Genomic DNA, 21,906 nt, shown 5'->3' with positions numbered 1-21,906 from the left:
ATTCAGAGTATTCCATGTATCAAATCAAATGACAGAGTATGGCATGGTGTAATAATTTGCTGCAGACTAAGCCATTAGATGTAAACTTTAGATGTAAATTAATATTAATTAAATACACTGGTTATTCATAAAATACTGTTTTCTTAAGCAATGGTCACAGAAAGACTGATCAGCTGTCTTGATTTCAAACTTTACTGGAAATTTCACCTAAAATCTAGGAAAGGTTTTTTGACTCTCTTTCTCTTTCTCTTTTACTTGTTTCAGTCATTTGACTGCGGCCATGCTGGAGCACCGCCTTTTTAGTCGAGCAAATCGACCCCAGGACTTATTCTTTGTAAGCCTAGTACTTATCCTGTCGGTCTCTTTTGCCGAACCGCTAAGTAACGGGGACGTAAACACACCAGCATCGGTTGTCAAGCGATGTTGGGGAGACAAACGCAGACACACAAACACACACACACACACATATATATACATATATATATATATACGACGGGTTTCTTTCAGTTTCCGTCTACCAAATCCACTCACAAGGCTTTGGTCGGCCCGAGGCTATAGTAGAAGACACTTGCCGAAGGTGCCACGCAGTGGGACTGAACCCGGAACTGTGTGGCTGGTAAGCAAGCTACTTACCACACAGCCACTCCTGCGCCTATCAACGACGATATTATTTTTGTAGCTTCTATTACCGCAAACTTTATTAAATCGAATATACTAATTTGCATAAAAGACACATTGTTGGCAGCTACCTCGATCAAAAAATTAGTGACGGGCTTCAATGTACATTGTTGATGCTATGGTGTATAACAAAATAAGCCTTAATTCATAACACATGGTATTTCTGGACAGCACCAAAGTTAGAAAAAAAAATCAAAATATTGTAGTTATATATTCACTGCTCTTCTGGTAAAATGACTGTGTACAAACCTATCTTCTTGTTTAGAGATGTTGTCAACAGCTGCATGAAACAGTGCACCAGGCTGCATTGTCAATTGGGAAGCTAAAACAACGAATAAAATATACAGTTGACAGTAAACTCCGTGTTATTTAACGTATCACGAAGAACAGACATTTTTTTCCTGAAAAAAGCAAAATCCTGATAATCAGCGATATTTATTTCATTTATCTTTTGCCTCTCAGCGTGTGTGATAATGAAAAAAGAAAAGAAAGAAAGCAAAAGAGTGCACTACAGAGACATCAGCCTACCTGTCACACAAAAGCAACTGAAAATTACTACTAAATTGTTGCACATGGGAAAATATTCACAGATATAACTACACCCAAGTTCACACACATACATACATACCCATTCACCTATACACACACGTACCGTCGTAACACATACAGGTGCAGACATACACACACACACACACACACACACACCACACACATATATATATATATATATATATAATATATATATATATATTATATATATATATATATATATATATATATGAATACGCATGTATATGTTTGTGTGTTTATATAGATATACGTACGTATATCTATATAAATATACGCACACATACGTATGCACAAATATATAATATATATAAATTATATATAATATGTATATAATATATATGCGTGTATAGGTGTATATGTGTGATTGTCTGTATATGTAAATATATTTGGTTGAAACATGAATCATTAGTCGTTCCGTCAGACGATACATGACTCACAGCACCAAACAACCTTTATCTAACATCATTATCACTAAGTGTCCCTCGGTTTTAATTACGTTGCGAGAACGACAGAATTGGTAATACACGTACAAATATATTAAAACAAAAGAGAGAATATTGCAAACATACATACACACATCTACCCTATAATCTAAGGAATTTAACCAGAATTTATGTTGCGTATCATAGGAATATTATAATTAACCATAGAATACGAATATCCCTTAATCTGATAAATGAGCGTAGAGCAGATTGTTCAACTGATTTTTCCTTTTCACTTCAAAGCATATAGGAACCAGAAAAAAAATCAGTTTGCTTTCGTAATTTGGATAATGATCGAAGAATTATTGTTCACATGTTAAAGAAAAAGAAACAAATTTCAAGACTTGGGAAAAAAAGTAGGTTGTTGATAAAATTATAAACGAAGATGGAAATTATAGAAGTGAAAATAATGTGATATTCTGAAGTTGTAGTTAATTAGGATAAATCCTGGAGCCGCGACCTAAAGCTGCATCTTCATATGAGAAAGAATTTTTTGTTTACATGGAGGAATTAGCGACCTTTGGCACCTGTTTGTTTGTCGTAAGGTATCTAACATACCGCATTAGACAAGCACGTTCTCCAACTGTTGCGCAGAAGGTTTAGCAAATATGATATGAATAGAAATAATTCTTTCTACATCCTGAAAGAATGAAATGCCAAATCGACCCCGAGGACATTTGAACTTAGAGCGTAAAGACGAACGAAATGCCGCGAAGCATTTGGCTCGGCGTGCTAACGATTCTACCAGATAGCCGACTTAACATCAACAACAACCACATGTGAATACACTTGGTGTTGTGCAGCAAGTATGGGTTAGAATGTTCCAACAAATGGTATGAGTACCAACTTTTGCGAGTTGGCAGAAACGCTAGCACGTCGGGCGAAATGCTTAGCGGTATTTCGTCTGCCGTTACGTTGTGAGTTCAAATTCCGCCGAGGTCGACTTTACCTTTCATCCTTTCGGGGTCGATAAATTAAGTACCAGTTATGCACTGGGGTCGATGTAATCGACTTAATACCTATGTCTGTCCTTGTTTGTCCCCTCTGTGTTTAGCCCCTTGTGGGTAATAAAGAAATAGGTATGAGTACCAACTTTTGCCAGTAGTAGAAGGTGATTAATTGGAATTCAAACGTGACATGCCAATCTACACAGATAAAAAGCTGCAATATTACCGAACTAGGAATCCAAACCAGGAACATTGATTGATGAAGCTATTCCTACAGATCACAATATTGTGTGGATAGAGGTCGAGAAAGAAAGAGGTCGAACAAAGACTTTGCTCTGGAAGTGAAATGCGTTCGTGTGCCTCAAAGGTGAGTGTGGTACTTACTGGGATCGGCTCATTAGTGACATTCTCAAAGAAAGCAATATTCTGGCTTGAAAACCAGTAAATACCAGACTCCTTCGGAAGTACTAGTTGGCAACAATGCTTGCAACATCTCATGTGTTGAGAAAAGTTGCATCTCTAAGCGGCGGGATGGAGATGAGAAGTGACATAGATAACTCAAGAGAAGTCAGGATAATAAAAATGATATAATAATAATAATAATAATAATAATAATAATAATAATAATAATAATAATAATAATAACAACAACTTTGGACCCCCATAACAACTGAAGAGGTCACCCAGGCACTGCAAAGACTAAGCAACTGGAAGGCACCTGGGCATGACAAGATTCCCAACTTCTGGTTGAAATATCTAACAGGAATGCACAAAAAGCTGGCTGAAAACTTTAACAAAGTACTAGCAGAGCCAGAGACAATGCCTGAATGGCTCACGAAGGGGAAAACCATCTTAATTCCCAAATCAAATGAAACAGAAAAACCAAAAACTACAGACCAATAACCTGCCTCCCTACTATGTTCAAGCATTTACTGCAGTGATATCACAAAGGCTGAACAAGCACCTGGACGAAAACAACTGTTCCCAGAAGAGCAGAAAGGATGCCGCAAAGGCTCATATGGCTGTAAAGATCAACTAATGATTAATAAGCCATAACTGAAGACAGCCACAGAAAGAAGAAAGGCCTCAGTATGGCCTGGATTGACTACAAAAAGGCGTTTGATAGCATCCCCCACACATGGATCCTCGAAACACTAGCCATTAACAAAGTAGCACCAACAATCATAAAATTCATAGAGCACTCTATGAATAAATGGCAAACAGTCCTACACCTCCAAACAAAAGAGGGACTCATGAAAACCAAAGACATCCCCATTAGAAGAGGAATATTCCAGGGAGACACGCTCTCTCCACTCCTTTTCTGCTTGGCACTGTCACCTCTATCTGATATGCTAAATAGAACTGGATGCGGATATAAATGTTACGGCAAAACGATCAGCCACCTTTTATATATGGATGACCTAAAACTATACGCTGCAAATGACAAACAGCTGGAAACACTATTAAAGACAGTTCATGGATTTACCAAAGAAATAGATATGAAATTTGGATTAGAAAAATGCGCCAAAGTAACCCTGAAAAGAGGAAAACTAGTTAAGAGTAACAACATCACACTAGATAAAACCAATGAAATAAAAGAATTAGACCAAAGCAAAACTTACAAATACTTAGGAATCCATGAACTAGATAAGACACAACACACACAAATGAAAGAGAAAATAAAAAAGAATATTATAGACGAGTTAGATCAATACTAAACACAGAGCTCAATGCTAAAAACAGATAATAGGTATCAACACTTTGGCTGTCCCAGTTATAAGTTACAGCTACAATATCCTTAACTGGACACGAAATGAACTGACCAAAATAGATAGGAAAACAAGAAAAATAATGACAGGATCTAGGATGCATCACCCAAAATCTGACATAGAAGACTATATATACAACGTATAGAAGGTGGTAGAGGCCTTATACAGCTGGAAAACTACTATAAAATAACCACCATAGGACTGCAAAAATATCTACTTCAGAAGGAAGGAAACTGATCCAGATAGCGGCAAAACACGAGCAAAACAAAAAACTGTTCTCAGTATATTTAAGGAAGCTGACAAATACAAACAAGAAATCATACCACCTAATAAACATGAAGAAGAAGAAGATGAAGAAACAACAAAAGCTATAAACAAAATGAAATCCAAACTAAAATAGAACAGCAACGAACCATGATAAAACGATGGCAAGAAAAGCCCCTTCATGGTAAATACTGGACTAAACTAAACGCAAAAGAAATAGACAAAGAAAAATCCCAGCAATGGTTGAGAAGCTCAGGACTCAAAGCAGAAACAGGGGGATTTTTAATTGCAGCACAAGACCAAAGCCTCCCCACCAGAAATTACCAAAAGCATGTAATGAAAAGAAATATTACAAGTAACTGCAGAATATGTGGAGATGGACAAGAAACAATAAATCATATTATCTCTAGCTGCCCAGTCTTGGCTAAGAAGGAATATATTCACAGACATGACAGAGTTGGAACCTACATACATTGGAAGCTATGCCAACATTATGGAATAACAACAGAAAAAAGATGGTATAGGCACACCCAGAAAAGGTCACAGAAAACGAGAAAGCAACCATACTCTGGGATATGCCGATACACACAGATAGAGAAATTAAGGCCAACAGACCAGATATAGTTGTCAGAGATCATGAAGAAAAAAAATGCTTTCTAATTGATGTATCAATACCGGCTGATGACAACGTGTCTCTAAAAGAAATGGAGAAACTCTCAAAATACAAAGACCTGGAAATAGAGGTAACCAGAATGTGTAATCTAAAAACAGAAACAATTCCTATCATAGTAGGTGCATTAGGCATGATAAAAAATATTCAGATAAATACATAACAAAAACACCAGGACTTACAAACACATATAACATACAGAAAATTGCACTACTAGGCACTGCACAATCCTACGCAGAACACTTTCCATACAATAACCATCAGAGCATCACAAACAATCACAGCACATACCCAGGCACACAGAGCTGTGCTCGGTAGTGAAGTGAAAGCACGCTATAAAAATAAAACTACTGAATAATACAATAATAATAATGATAATAATAATAATGATAATGATAATAATAATAATAATAATAATAATAATAACAACAACAACAACAACGGTAGCATGGCCTTGTCTCCAAATTCTTACAAGGTGACATGGCCAAGTGGAACACACGTCTCCTTCCAAATCATAGTAATGGGATGAACCGTTACTATGAACTCAGCAGAGTGATCTTCACAACAGCCTCAGCTGATACGTGAGTCCGTCCTACAATGATATCAGTTGTTCGACATAGCTACTATACTCAGGTACTCGAGAAGAGCGTACAAAACGGTTTCTTCCCTCTGCACATATCTCCTGAATGCCTGGTCGCCGGCACAAACGTTCCTACAGAGTTTATCTTGAATCGGCGATACGCCTCGGTATCATTGCCCGGTAAGGGATTCTAGAAATTGTCTATAGGCTCTGGAATGATGATCCATCCTCACGATGCATTGTCGGTATCAGAACTTATATCAGCCGTAAGATCCTGGCTTTAACTGCAAACTTCCAAACTGATAGTGATATTGACAAGCTTCATTTCAGAAAAAAAAAATAGAGAAGAAAAGAGTTTAAAGAGCAACGCAGACAGCCTTTTTCATATGATATTACTCAGACAGAAACTGCTTGAAAATAAATAAATCAAAGAAATTGTCAAAAATGAAGAGAAGACCACCCTATGGTTAGATAGTCAACAAATACTCTCCTACAGAGGACTTTACATGCGAACAAAAATTTGCAGAACTAACATACCTCAATAAAATCAGCTAGAGAGGTACTTTGAACGCCGCAAAAATATTTATTTCTTTATTGCCCTAAAGTGGCAAAACATAGAGAGGACAAACAGGGACAGACAGAGGGATTAAATTGAATACATCAACCGGCAGAAGAAATGCCTATTTCTTTACTACCCACAAGGGGCTAAACGCAGAGAGGACAAACAAGGACAGACAAAGGGATTAAGTCGATTACATCGACCCCAGTGCGTAACTGGTACTTAATTTATCGACCCCGAAAGGATGAAAAGCAAACTCGACCTCGGCGAAATTTGAACTCAGAACGTATCGGCAGATGAAATACGGCTACGCATTTCGCCCGGCGCGCTAACGTTTCTGCCAGCTCGCCGCCTTCAATGTATTTCTTTACTACCCACAAGGGGCTAAACACAGAAGGGACAAACAAAGACAGACAAACGGATTAAATCGATTACATCGACCCCAGTGCGTAACTGGTACTTAATTTATCGACCCCGAAAGGATGAAAGGCAAAGTCGTCCTCGACGGAATTTGAACTCAGAATGTAACGGCAGACGAAATACCGTTAAGCATTTCGCCCGACGTGCTAGCAATTCTGCCAGCTCGCCACCTAAAACACCACAACAATATTATGCATGCATGTTTCCCATAAACTAGAGAAAAATAATATTGATTTCAAATTTTTGTACAAGGCCAAAAATTTCAGGGGAGGAGTTAAGTCGATTACATCGACATCAGTACACAACTGGTAATTATTTTATCGAATGCGAAAGGATGAAAGGCGAAATCAACATCAGCGGAAGTTGAACTCAAGAAGTGTATCCACTCTCGGACTAGTGGCCTTCATATTACATAAAATCTCGAAGGTTATGCAGTTGATGTCAAAGTGCTGGAGTTAAGAAAATACTTAATAGAAGAAGAAAAGAAGTCTTTAAGCCCCACACCCCGCCCAATGTCACGAACGGAAATATCGATCGGGGCAGATTCTTGTGGAAGATATTATATATGTCAACAGCTTCTTGGATATGTCATTAAGTTACCACCATCAATGGCGGCGTATTGTTGTTAAAATAATAAACAGTGTCATCCGTAGGAAAGAATATCCTTGAAAAAACAAATTTAGAGAATATTACTATTATTTAACACATATATTCTACCACAAAGAATATTGGTGGAGCATTCCTATCAAAATTCCCGCCAGCTGCAAACATAACAGGCCTCATATAGGTTTTTGGAAAGAAAAGAAACATTGTGTAGTCATACCTGCCCTGAAGATGTGTGTATGCTCTCTAAAATCACCATTAAGGAGAGTATTTGCGAACGATGGCTTCGAACCTGCAGTGGTTTTATCAAAATTATAAATTGACATTCATATTGATAATTATCAGCGTTCTTAGTTATGTTAGGAATTAAGTACCGGGCGTTGTGAGTGTTTATTGAGCGAAAACACCTAAAGCTCCACGAGGCTCTGGCAGGGATGGTGGTGATCCCTGCTGTACTCTTTCACCACAACTTTCTCTCACTCTTACTTCCTGTTTCTGTTGTACCTGTATTTCAAAGGGCCGGCCTTGTCACTCTCTGTGTCACGCTGAATATCCCCGAGAACTGCGTTAAGGGTAGACGTGTCTGTGGAGTGCTCAGCCACTTACACGTTAATTTCATGAGCAGGCTGTTCCGCTGATCGGATCAACCGGAACCCTCGTCGTCGTAACCGACGGAGTGCTTCCATATCCAGGAATTAAGTGGCAATTTCGAAAAGCTAAGATTTTCAGATAGAAAAAGTGACTGCCAAACACACACATTGCAAATACGCTCTGTAAGTTGAACATAAAAATATGTAAAGTTCAACGTGTAATTTTTATAATTAATGTTATCCAAATTCTGTTTCCTCCCTTATATGAAGAATAAATATAAATTAGCCGTTGGCGACAGTAGCAGGGATTCTAACGTATTATAATTAGCTTATCCAACTTGAATTGGATGTGTTGTTTACGTCACTTTAAACTGATGTTAACGTCCAGAGATAGCATTTCATGTTGACAATACATATTAATTAGGCACCGACTATATCGGCTGACGAACTGATCGTCTGCTCCGGAGGATGGCAATGCCGTACCACGTGATTTCACCGTTAGTTGCGGATCATCAGCGGTAGCCAGGCTCGCACCGAATGCCAGAACGAAAATTAGTCAAACCGTTTGATCATACATGCATAAGCTATATCGGATTGGTTGATTTTCGTTCTGGCCTTCGGTGCGAAACTGGTTACCGCTGATGATCTGCAACAAATATTGAAATCACGTGATACGGTAGTGCTATTTATCGGAGCAGACGATCATTTCGTCAGCCGATATAGTCTTTGCTTAATTAGCAGTATCGTTAACATGAAATGGTGTAGACGGTGTATCTGGACGTTAACAGTAGTTTAAGGCGATCTAAATAACACATCCAACTTAAGTTGGATGTGCAAATTATTATCAAAATGAATATAATTAAAAATGAAATCACACATACATGCGCAAACACACAGACACACAGACACACACAGACACACACACACACACACACACACACAAACACGCACGCACACATACCACATGCATGCATACATACACAGGTTTTAAAGATTCTCTAGTACGCAAAAACATGTAACATATTGAAAATAACAATCATTGATATTTTAACATATTTATAAAATAACGAAATCCAATATAACAAAATTGTGTAACTAATTATCTTTTGTTATAATCTGTTAATTTTAATTCTTGTCAATTAGATTCAGCTAAATCAATTCTTACAGATTAATTGAAATAAAACACTATCGCACAAGAAAATAGATATTCTAAGATTTTGAAAGCACGTTCAGATTCTGACGTCATCAGATTTAATATATTAATCTGATACCTAAATCCCGCCCTCGTTCGGAATAATATTTAATGGAATTTCAGATAGACGGATGTGTTTGATGATATTGAAGAGTAGGTCGGTTATAGAATAAAGTTTTATGCTTTAGATGTAGTAAATATTTAACTGACTGATCAAAACAGATAAGTGACACACATCTGGTGCACTGAAATACACAGATGTGTAGAAGAGAAGTAGTTCTGAGTTTCGAATACCAATACTGCAAAATTTATCTTCAGTTAAGATCTCCTTGATACAATAACATTTTATATAGGATGTGAAGCTACGTGATCTTGATACATTATTCAGGTTTGCTTGGAGAATAAAATCTCATTTGGACTTTAGTGTGGTCTAATATGTAGTATTATATGTCATCTCCACAAAGCACTGATTATTTCAGATGTATGTATTCCACCGATTTACCCACAATACTTCAATTCAACACAATCTGTCCTAACTTTATTGACACTTTTAACTTCTATGCAACAAAAATGTTTTACTGCTTATAAATACAAAACAGTGTTTCTTTATTTAGTAAAAGGTATTAATGTTGTTTAAGAAAACATTTTGAAACATGAGCAGTTCGTTCAGTATTGGACGATTCAACAGAAATGTTAGAAAGTTTAGAATAAATTTTATGAGATACACTCAAGTCAATATATTTCGCCGTTGTTTAATAGTCTTCCATCCCTATGAAACTGAACGATCTATTGACTCCGGGTAAAGCAAACTTCTTGAAATCACTTGACTTTTAAGGTAAAGACAACCTTATCATCTCCTTCGTACACGAGCGTCGAACTAGCATAAAGCGATGGGAGGGCAAGAAGAAAGTTTATGAAGTAACTAAATGCTGTCGATGACATTAATACTCGTAAATGTCATTTCAGACATAAAGAAACAGCGAATTTGAAATGGAGGATGTTTTCAAGGAGAAGCAGAAATGAGTGAATGAATGAGAAAGAAAGGAAAAAGATAGGAGAAAAGATGAAGTAAGAAGGAGAGAAGAGTGAGAAAGAGAGGAAGTAAATGGAATATGCAAGTAAATATCGTAATTGACGAAATAAACCCGTTATGTCTACACACAAACAACAGTGATTGGTGAAGACAACATTTTTATGCTTGTAATTGTATACAAGACGCCATTGAAAATGTTTAGATGACAGATGAGTTGTTATAATATGATGGATGAAATGGATGGAGTTAGACTCACTGGGATTAACTCATAGGATAGTTTCTTGAGGGGGAAAAAAGAAACGGATCCTTCACTTCCTATTACACGTATTTCTATTTAACAGACAAACATTTTTATAGTTCGTCGATCATATTATCATTTGTGGAGACTGCAACTGTAAAAGACTACAGGAGTTTTCTTTCACGAGCTTTCATTGACATTGTCAACAATTTCCATGCCGTTCTTCTTTAATTTGCTTTGCAAAATGTACAATTGTATCGTGTATCACTTTTATGCTGTTTATGTCGCAAATTATGTACGCTTTACCAACTTGTGCAACACAATATAACTAATCAAATTCTACTACATCATCGTGCTATACAAAACGACAAATATACAATACCGTAATCATGCTATATTGTATGTACTATGAAACATAGTGTAGAATAGTGCATTGTGCATGTATACCATACTATATTGTATAAAGCAACATATTATTGCTGCTACGCTATATCGTTAAACCATATTCTTTATACTGAAATGTGGAGCATTTTGATGATGTACAAACTATATCATAATGTTTTACCAGTTTTCGCTACGTTCACATTACTTTCACAAAATAAACGTTACAAATATGTTTAAAGTCAATGCTAATTATCAAATAATTAACTTTTCAAAAACATTTAAAAAATCATCATGGAAGTTATTTTGTTATCGTAAATTATTTGTAAATACTGTTTATGTTTTGCAACTTGAATATAAATTAAACGAAAACGAAACTAATAAAGCCATCAATATCTAATTTTATGATTGTTTTTCACATTTTCAAACATAAATATCAATTTATCACAGAGTAACCAACGTTAATTTATCACAGTGCTACTTCTGAGTTATTAAAAAGTTAATTTTTACGTGCGATATTTACGTAGTAAGCTCTGGTATCTGAAACTGCAACCAAACAGTTAAAACGTTCATGTCTGATTAGGTTTCGTATAAATTCTTGTATGGTATAATATTGCATATTTATTTACACATTACAACAGATTTTCTAAAGCAAACCCAGTTTCTCAGGGAGTTGAATATTCCATACATAGAACAATCTGTTTTTAGATGTGATAAGCCAACGTGACTCCAACAGAGTTGAGCAAGAGTGAAACACGAACACGCTGATCCTTAATAACTTGACGGGATTTATTATTATAGAATAAAGCAGGAAAGTAGAAGCTATCAAAGTATCATTTATATCTACGACCACCGGAAAAAAAATTACATTTTAATGAAATATTTTCATTTTTCTCGTAAGTGTTTGCTGCCAAAAGATATAAGGCATTGATGATCAGTTGAATCAATGCTCATGTATCTCTATCTCTCCCTCTTCCGCTCTCTCTTTATCTATCTATCTATCTATCTATCTATCTATCTATCTATCTATCTATCTATCTATCTATCTATCTATCTATCTACATACATATACATGTATATATATATTTATATATATATATAAATTAAATTAGAGATGAAACCACTATTAGGCAACTCAAACAGTGCTAGACATTTCCCTGTAAGTTTGGATATACTCCCTAATATTATTATTATATATACATATATATATGTATGTGTGTATGTATACACACACACACACACACACATATATATATATATATATATATGAAGAGAAAGAGATAGGCAGGTAGACAGATAGATATATATGTACATACCTATATGCATTATAAATATAATATATATATATATATACATACATATATACACACATATATATATATACATACATATATACATACATGCATACATACATACATACATACATACATACATAAATACATACATACTTATATACATACATACATACATACATACATACATACTACATACATACATACATACATACATACATACATACATACATACATACATACATACATACATACATACATACTTACATACATACATACATATGCTCACGACACATGTACATACATATGCATTTTTATATTTATATGTGTATATGTGAATGGATGTGTCTGAATGTGTTTGTATGTGTTATTAGTTTAATGTCAGAAATTGTTATATTGCTATCTTAGTGTAGCCTACATCTAGGAAAGGTCTTCTATTGTAGATCTTTCGTTTGCATATTCTAGTAGTAACTAGAATTTCACTTGGCGGATTATAGCTTCTATTTGCTAAATGGAAAAATAAAGCAATGAAATTAAATCAAGTCAAAATTAAATCTGCTTAACTATAGACAACAAAAAAAAAAAAAACATCAACTTTCATCATTTTAATTCAAATTACTTTACTGTAAACAAACGTTGGAAAATGAAATGATTGCACAATGAATTATGATTTTACAATGAAATTTCGTTTACGATGTAAGAACCAAGTTATAAACAGGTTTATGATGTGTGGTAGACATAGAATTTACTCTACTTAAAATTCAGGAATTAATTGTGTCAAAATTTGGGATATATATTGTTGTGTTATATTGAGATATGTTGAAGGCGGCGAGCTGGCAGAAACGTTAGCACGACGGGCGAAATGCGTAGCCGTATTTCGTCTGCCGTTACGTTCTGAGTTCGAATTCCGCCGAGGTCGACTTTGCCTTTCATCCTTTCGGGATCGATAAATTATGTACCAGTTACGCACTGGGGTCGATGTAATCGACCTAATCCCTTTGTCTGTCCTTGTTTAGCCCCTTGTGGGTAATAAAGAAACATATATGTTGATAGTCCATTAATACAGCTGCTGTAGGGCTCTATTCGATTCTCATAGTTTCCTTTTCCTGTATATTCTGCAATGATACACGACATTTCTATAATGCTCTCCACTTATGTTTTACAGTGATTTTTTTCCCTTGACAATAACTTTTGCCCTCAGTTGTTGTTGTTACTGAAGATTCTTGTGGAGGTACGTGACTTAGTGGTTAGGGTACTGGATTCATAAGCGTAAGATTGTGGTTTCAGATCCTGGACCGGGTGACGCGTTGTATTCTTGAGCAAAACACTTCATTTTACATTGCTTCAGTCCATCCACTCAGCTGGCAAAAATGAGTAATCCTGTGACGAACCGGCGTCTTGTCCATGTGGGAAGTTATACACCATGGAAATTCGGAAAACCGAAAAACCGGCCCTTATGAGTCGGCATGATTCGAGAAGGTACCTAACAATATTCTTACCTTGCGTTATATCAATGTCGATATTTCGAAATTATGTTTCGTTTCTTTTAAAGAAAGAAAACTGAGATTTGAAAAAGATTTGGCTGATTTTTCTAACAAGTTGAATGACCACATGGAGGTAGCATCGTTGATTCTTTGTGAATTTAGTGATGTGCACTGGCCTACCGTACCGTTTGTAACAACATTATAGGCCTCTGGGCAAATCAGAGTACTCAGCCCTATTGGTATTTATTTATTGACAGTAAGCTACTGCATACGTAGATAAGAATTGGCCCCCATAGACCTGTGAGGCCCCCGGACAGATGTCCAATGTGCCCTTGCATTGAGGCATCCCAACCGGCCTATTAAAAGTTATTGCTATGTATTGCTTCCTGTAAGAACATTCAACCGTGCAAGCTCCCTCAGAAATGGAACTCACAATCGTGTTTCGATTATCGTTTAGATCAAGCTTCCATATTTGCCATACTCATTCACAATGAAACCCCTAACTGTATCTTTGCGTGTTTCAACTAATTTTGACAAGTCACAGGTCTTGCATAGAAATATCTCTTGTAATATTCTTTCAATTGCTTGCTTTTGACAGCGTTTGAATATCGTCTCAAAAGCTCCATCAGTTAAAAAACCTGAGGAATAATATATATATAAGAAATAATAATAGACTGATTTCTTCATAAAATAAAATTGATATCTCTGGTGTGCTATATTAAGTCATACTGCAGTCAACATTAATAGAATTATATGATCGAAAACTGAAAACAGATAACTCGATGTAAGACATGTAACGTAAGCGCCAAAACTTGTTGCAACACTGAAGGACAGAGCGAGGTGTTTCTTTGTGCATGAGTATAATGAATATGATACCTGTTCTAAACGGTAATCGAAACACGAGTGCGAGTTCCATTTCTGAGGGAGCTAGCACGGTAGAATGTTATAATAGGAAGCAATAAATAGCAATAACTAAAGAACAATATACCAGTAATGTACTGAGACCTTCTGAATCTATGAAATTACCTGTTATTCTATACAGGATTTTGTGTCTATGGAAGTTAATTTATAGACAACCACGGGGTAATACTTTCCTACACACTCATGCGCTCACACACACTTTATACACACATGTACGCACGCACGCACGCACACACGCACACATGTACACATGTACGCATACAAACACATGAGAAACATGTCTTAGCAAGACATTGCTTTATCGAAATAATGTCTTCTTTGTAGATAACGGTGAAATAAAAGGCTTTATAGTGCTTCCAGAAGATTCATGTTAAGAAATATTCTTCTATTTATCTAAATGCATATAGGCGTATGGTTCAGTGGCTAGAGCGTCAGGCTAACAATCATGAGGTAGTGAGACACTTTATTTCACAATCTTCCAGTTCACTCTGCTGTAGAAATGAGTTGCGATGTCACTGGTGCCAAGCTATACTGGCCTTTGCCTTACCTTAGATAACATCGGTGGCAGGAGGAGGGGAGGTTGGTATGCACGGGTGACTGCTGGTCTTCCATAAGCAACTTTGCTAGGAATTGTGCCTCGGAAAGTAACTTTTTAGATGCAATCCCATGGTCATTCATGACCGATGGCGGTGGTGGTGGTGGTGGTGGTGGTGGTGGTGGTGGGGACTCTTTTTATATAGAGTTTAAACTATTAACAACTCTAAGGTCTATTCGGACATTGTTGGTCCAAAAGGATTCCCTAAATTAATAGTTCTAGAAGACATGATTCTGTCTTTCGGGCAATAGTACATTCATTACAGCCTTTTTGCAATTTGAAGAAGATTGCAAAACGTAAATTCTGGCAGACTTTTCTCCATGGGTACGTATTGACGGATTTCCAACTATTGTCTATTTCCTTCGGTTTAACCATATCCTGAAATATGGTCTTATACACCTTCTCCTCGACGTACGACCATCCCCATTTACAACACAAAAATAAATAGGCGCAGGAGTGGCTGTGTGGTAAGTAGCTTGCTAACCAACCACATGGTTGCGGGTTCAGTCCCACTGCGAGGCATCTTGGGCAAGTGTCTTCTGCTATAGCCCCGGGCCGACCAATGCCTTGTGAGTGGATTTGGTAGACGGAAACTGAAAGAAGCCTGTCGTATATATGTATATATATATAATATATATATATATATATATATATATATATATATATGTGTGTGTGTGTTTGTGTGTCTGTGTTTGTCCCCCTAGCATTGCTTGACAACCGATGCTGGTGTGTTACGTCCCAGTCACCTAGCGGTTCGGCAAAAGAGACCGATAGAATAAGTACTGGGCTTACAAAGAATAAGTCCCGGGGTCGATTTGATCGACTAAAGGCGGTGCTCCAGCATGGCCGCAGTCAAATGACTGAAACAAGTAAAAGAGTAAAAGAGAGATAAATAAATAATCGATTTTCGGACGTTGGGCAGCTACGCGTACGATAACTATGGCAGTATCTGGCAACGCAGGCCTCCCTCAGACCCAGGCACCCACTGTCTTCCACTGTCTCTCAGTCGCTTTTAAACATCAATTGTGTGTGGATTTGTTACAACTATATCTGAAATACTCCTAAAGTGACTGGTAAAAGGAAAATGCTTTCATCTACAGATATACATATTATGCATTTTTCACACTATGTACAATAATTATAGATTAAATGCTTGTGTTTTATATTTTTGTAATCGTTTGAATGAAGATAGTGTTGAAAAATGTAAATCCGTCATGCGACCAGATCGACTGACAACTTACATCAGTCGGAACAGAACACAGTCGTAAGTCGAGGAGAAGGTGTATTTTTAAAAAAATCGTTTTTTCGTCAACACAGAAACACCTGCACAAGCACCTGTCTTGTTTTTTACTTATTTTTAAAATGGTACTGAATGCTTGATCATGTGCTTTTGCATGTGAGAAGATGGAAATAATCACACGATCTGTGTATGCTTATGAATAGATTACTGTGAGACACATTTTCGAATGGTTATTTCGGCAACCAATCAAATTTTGATGTACTGTTGACTATTCATATTACAATATGCTTGGAAATTTTTGCTTATATATTGTAACGTTGCTTTTATAGTTTAATATTAATAATGTGATATAATATAATACATGGGATGTGTGTGTGTGGGAGAGAGAGAGAGAGAGAGCGAGAGAGAGAGAGAGAGAGAGAGAGAGAGAGAGAGAGAGAGATTAACTTTCATTTCAGATTTGCTATTCCTATATTGGAAACTAAATTTTAGCTTTTGCATATAATATATATTTAATTTTCCATATTTAATTATCAGTTCTTCTGTACTGACGTTTAACTGCCAAAATTACTTACAACAAATAACTTACATCAATACTTCAATAATAAGAACATCAAATTCATCACAGCTTGTTCAATAAACGCCATTATGCAAATAGCTTCAAAGGTGAATACATCAAAGTACGTTGAGTTCTCTAAAAACAAAAATAATAAAATAACAGCGAGAGTTAAATAGGATTCTACAGATTTTAGTTAATAACAGCCGTTCTAATATGATTAATACTCAACTGCTATTTCAAATATGTTAATACTGAAATAGACTGATAATCATAAATAAATAAATAAATAATAAAATATATGTTCAAGTATCTAAATAGTGAAATATAATTTTAATAATTTTAACTTAGGTGTTAACTTCTTAGTGAATAGAACTAGAAACGGTCCTCAAATGTGGATCAATGTGAAGTAAAGATGCACGTTTAGTATTTATCGCAGTGACAAATCTCTGAAGACTGCCGTCGGTTGAAACCAACGATACTTTGGTTTCATCATTTTTGCTTTTCAATTACACATTTTTAAGGTCGTCGGAGTTAGGAAGCGCCAGGCTGGAGTTTCTCCGTTTTGGCGGGGATTTTTCAGATTTTTTTTTTTTTTCACAGTAGAGATGGTCTGGAGGATCGTTTTAACTAGAAGCAATTATTTTTTTTTCGATAAATGCTTTTCTTTTTAACTCCTCCCCATCTTCCCCCTTTCCGGACCGATTTTGGTCGATTTTGTGGATATTACACACTTAAAAATGATAAAAGCCTTTTCGGTAAAAAAAACAAAAAACGCCTAACAATTAATGTGGGAGGTCCACAGCTTACATGTATCTGTAACAGACGACTATACCTTCATTCTCATCTAAAAATGCGATCTGTAATATATATCAAATGAATGTATATAGGGAAAGAAAATGTTCACATATTGACTGTTCGCGTTGCGGAGGGAAGATTTGGTTGTCCAACGTAACAATACAGAACTAATAGCCTCTTTCAATAACTCGTCATTTATTTTATAAATAAAAAGACGTTTTGAGGGTTTGTAATGTTGTTAGTTAAGCTAATTGTAATTGCACTCTGCCGTTCTTCTCATCACTTCAATCAAACACACGTACACACACTCACGCACGCACGCACACGCGCACACACATATCTGTCTGTTTATCTATCTATCTATCTATCTATCTATCTATCTATCTATCTATCTATCTATCTATCTATCTATCTATCTATCTATCTATTGTCTATCTGTTTATCTATATCTATCTATCTGTCTATTATCTATCTATCTATCTATCTATCTATATCTATCTATCTATCTATCTATCATCTATCTATCTACCTACCTACCTACCTACTATCTATCTATCTATCTATATCTATCTATCTATCTATCTACCTATCTATCTATTTATCTATCTATATCTATCTATCTATCTATCTTCTATCTATCTATCTAACTATCTATATGTCTGTCTATCTGTTTATATATCTATCTATCTATCTATCTGTCTATCTATATCTATTCTATCTATCTATCTATCTATCTATCTATCTATCTATATATATATCTATCCTATCTACCATAACTATCTATCTATCTATCTATCTATCTATCTATCTATCTATCTATCTATCTATCTATCTATATATCTATCTATCTATCTATTCTATCTATCTATCTATCTATCTATCTATCTATCTATCTATCTATCTATCTATCTATCTGTCTGTCTGTCCATCTGTCTGTTTGCCCTTTCTCCTTCCTCTCATCCACCCCTCAACCGCACCCCTTTCCCCTCCTTTTCCACCCCTCTACTCTACCCCGCGTCGGAAGATACTACGTGCCTTCCGTCGCCTCCAGCTCGATCCCACGACCCGCCCCATTTTCCCCAACCCACCCCTGTCCTCCTTCAAACGAGCCCGGAATCTACGGGACCTCCTGATCCGTAGTACCCTCTCTTCTTCACCCTCAGCCCCACACGGATCATTCCCGTGCTCTAGATCCCGCTGCAACACCTGCCTCTTCAGCACCAACACCACTGCTGTCACCGGTTCCAACCAGCGAACTGTACGTATCAGAATTCTTTTACGTGTACTTCGTCTGGTCTCATATACTGCATTAAATGCAACCTCTGCGGAATGTTGTATATAGGACAGACGGGAAGCCGGTTGTCAGACCGATTCGCCGAACATCTAAGGGATATTCGTCTACGGTCCAATTCTCCCGTCGCACGTCACATCCGCTCGGCCAGCCATTCCCCGATGACATCTCTGTGTTTGGTCTCGCCCCACACAACGGTTCTCCACAATCCAGGCTTCGCTTAGAGCAACGTTTCATTTTCACTCTACAGACCAATGCCTTACACGGACTCAACACAGCCCCCTCCTCTTAGTGACTGCGCTTCACTTCTCCCCACTAGCAACCTTTTTTTTTTAAATATTAAGAAAATATTTTGTCCTTATACAGAAACACACACACACACACATACTCACGTATCCACGAACACACCTACTTCCAAAACACCACACATATACAACCTATATGCACATGTACGCACACATACTTCCACACATATACACACACCCACACCCCACACACACCCACGCACACACACACATGCCCGTGCACACACACCAACAAACAATACTCATACAGATACGCACACTCTTATAAACACCTAGCAGAGACACACATACACGCACGTAAGCGCACACAAGCACGCGCATGTACATTACGCCCACACAATTCCAGAACCCCACCCCCACGCACACACACACGCATACATTCACACACACACATACATTACATACACATACATACACACATGCATACACACATACACACACATACACACATACACACATACACATACACACATACACACATACACGCATGCACACATACATACATACACACACACGCACATACATACACACACACTTACACACATACATACATACATACATACATACATACATACATACACACATACACACACACACATACATACATACACACATACATACATACACACACATATATACACACACATACACACACACACATACATACATACTTACATACATACATATGGGGTTGGCTGTATTGCAAGCGTGCGTCAGTGTGTGTATGGGTGTGCCTGTGGATTCACATACACCCACACCAATTTTTTTCCATCAATCTTTCAATTATAAACTGTTTGCTTGCATACATACATATACACACATATAAACATATAAACCTCTACATTCGTACACACACGCACATATATACATACATTCACTCGCACGCACGTACACACACACGCACACACACACACACATTTACATATATATATACACAATACACGCACAAACACATACACACGTACAAACACACACAAATTCACATACACACCGACACACATACATACACACAATATATACCTACACGCGCATGCACACATACACATACGTACACACATATAAGCACAGACACACACACACATACGCACACAAAAGCATGCGCACACATACGCACGCACACACGCACACACCCAAAACTCACAACTCCACGGATACACGCATATACATCCATATACGCTTAGACACACACACTTACAAACGCACACATACACGCACTTACATACACACACATACACAAATGAACACACACATACATCCCATACACACAGCACACAATTATACATACATATATATACACACACACGCACGTACAAGCACACGGGCACACATACACTAAGTTAAGCACAGTTACTCGCCACACACCCAGACTCTACGCATACACACACGAACACACACTCTACAAACAAAACACACACACGATACATATACATACACGCACACACACATACCTCTTTGTTTTTGACCTGTGGCTGGACACAAAAAGCACCACTCCTTATTTTTACATACTGGCCAGCTACTAGCCAGTTGTTCGCCATACACACATACACACACACACGCACACACACATACACACGTGTCATCATTGCACACATACACATACGCGCGCACACGCAGACCATCGCGCACGCACACATCCACACACATTCCCCCTCTCACTTCCTTGTCTTTACCATACTGTCTTTGAAAACAAGGAAGGACACACACACATACACACACACAGACAATCACACGTGTATGTATGTATATATCGTTGCTAGTATGTTAAACTATCGCCTGTCCAAATTTGGCCAAAATGTGGTTTTTTTTTTCAATATTTATTTTTGCTTTTGGTTAAACTATCATATCTCCAGGTGCTTCAGACGCCAAGATATCAAAAATTGTCAAAATAAAGTACAACGGTTTTGCTATGGAATGGTAAAACTATTCTTTCTTTTTGAGAGAATGCAACGTTTTGGACTTATGACACTTTTGCATAATAGCAACGATACATGTTTTTACATACAAGCAAGAACAGATAGACACACACACACACAAACACACATACATTTATATATGTGTATATTTATATATACCGAAAGAGAAAAAGAGAGATAGAGAGAGGGAGATTTTGCATGTACAATGATATATTCAATAGAGATGTTACAACTGTATCTGATCCTTCACATTCTTTAATTCTATGTATGTACATGTATTTATTCGTCTGCTGATACTTATCAATAGATTCTCCCGTTGTTTACATACGCAATTTTCTATCATTAACGAAAATCTTTTTGACGACAAGGTGCCTGTATAAATAGATAATACGGGAAAATAATTAGTAAGGAAATACCTGTATGATATTAAAAACATAAATTGTTGTATTATCTCACTGAATCTCTTTTGTATGTGTATAGATTTTATACATATAAATATATAAATAATTATTTACACGTACAAAACACATATCCA

The 21,906-nt window shown here is 36.7% G+C and overlaps 1 long non-coding RNA gene across 1 annotated transcript in view; it reads left to right on the top strand.

The window, feature by feature from the left end:
* Nucleotides 1-576: 576 nt before the first annotated feature.
* The window catches only part of LOC118763748, a 27,076-nt gene continuing 5,746 nt past the window's right edge, over nt 577-21,906 (top strand). The window contains exons 1-2 of the long non-coding RNA XR_004999500.1: nt 577-587; nt 2,297-2,304. This is a non-coding gene — a long non-coding RNA (uncharacterized LOC118763748). The remainder of the gene's footprint in view (nt 588-2,296; nt 2,305-21,906) is intronic.

The sequence above is a fragment of the Octopus sinensis genome, linkage group LG6, assembly GCF_006345805.1.
Source record: "Octopus sinensis linkage group LG6, ASM634580v1, whole genome shotgun sequence".
In the NCBI taxonomy this organism is placed as follows: domain Eukaryota; kingdom Metazoa; phylum Mollusca; class Cephalopoda; order Octopoda; family Octopodidae; genus Octopus; species Octopus sinensis.
The sequence above is the reverse complement of the archived record's forward strand: the minus strand, read 5'-3'. Positions and strand labels throughout refer to the sequence as shown.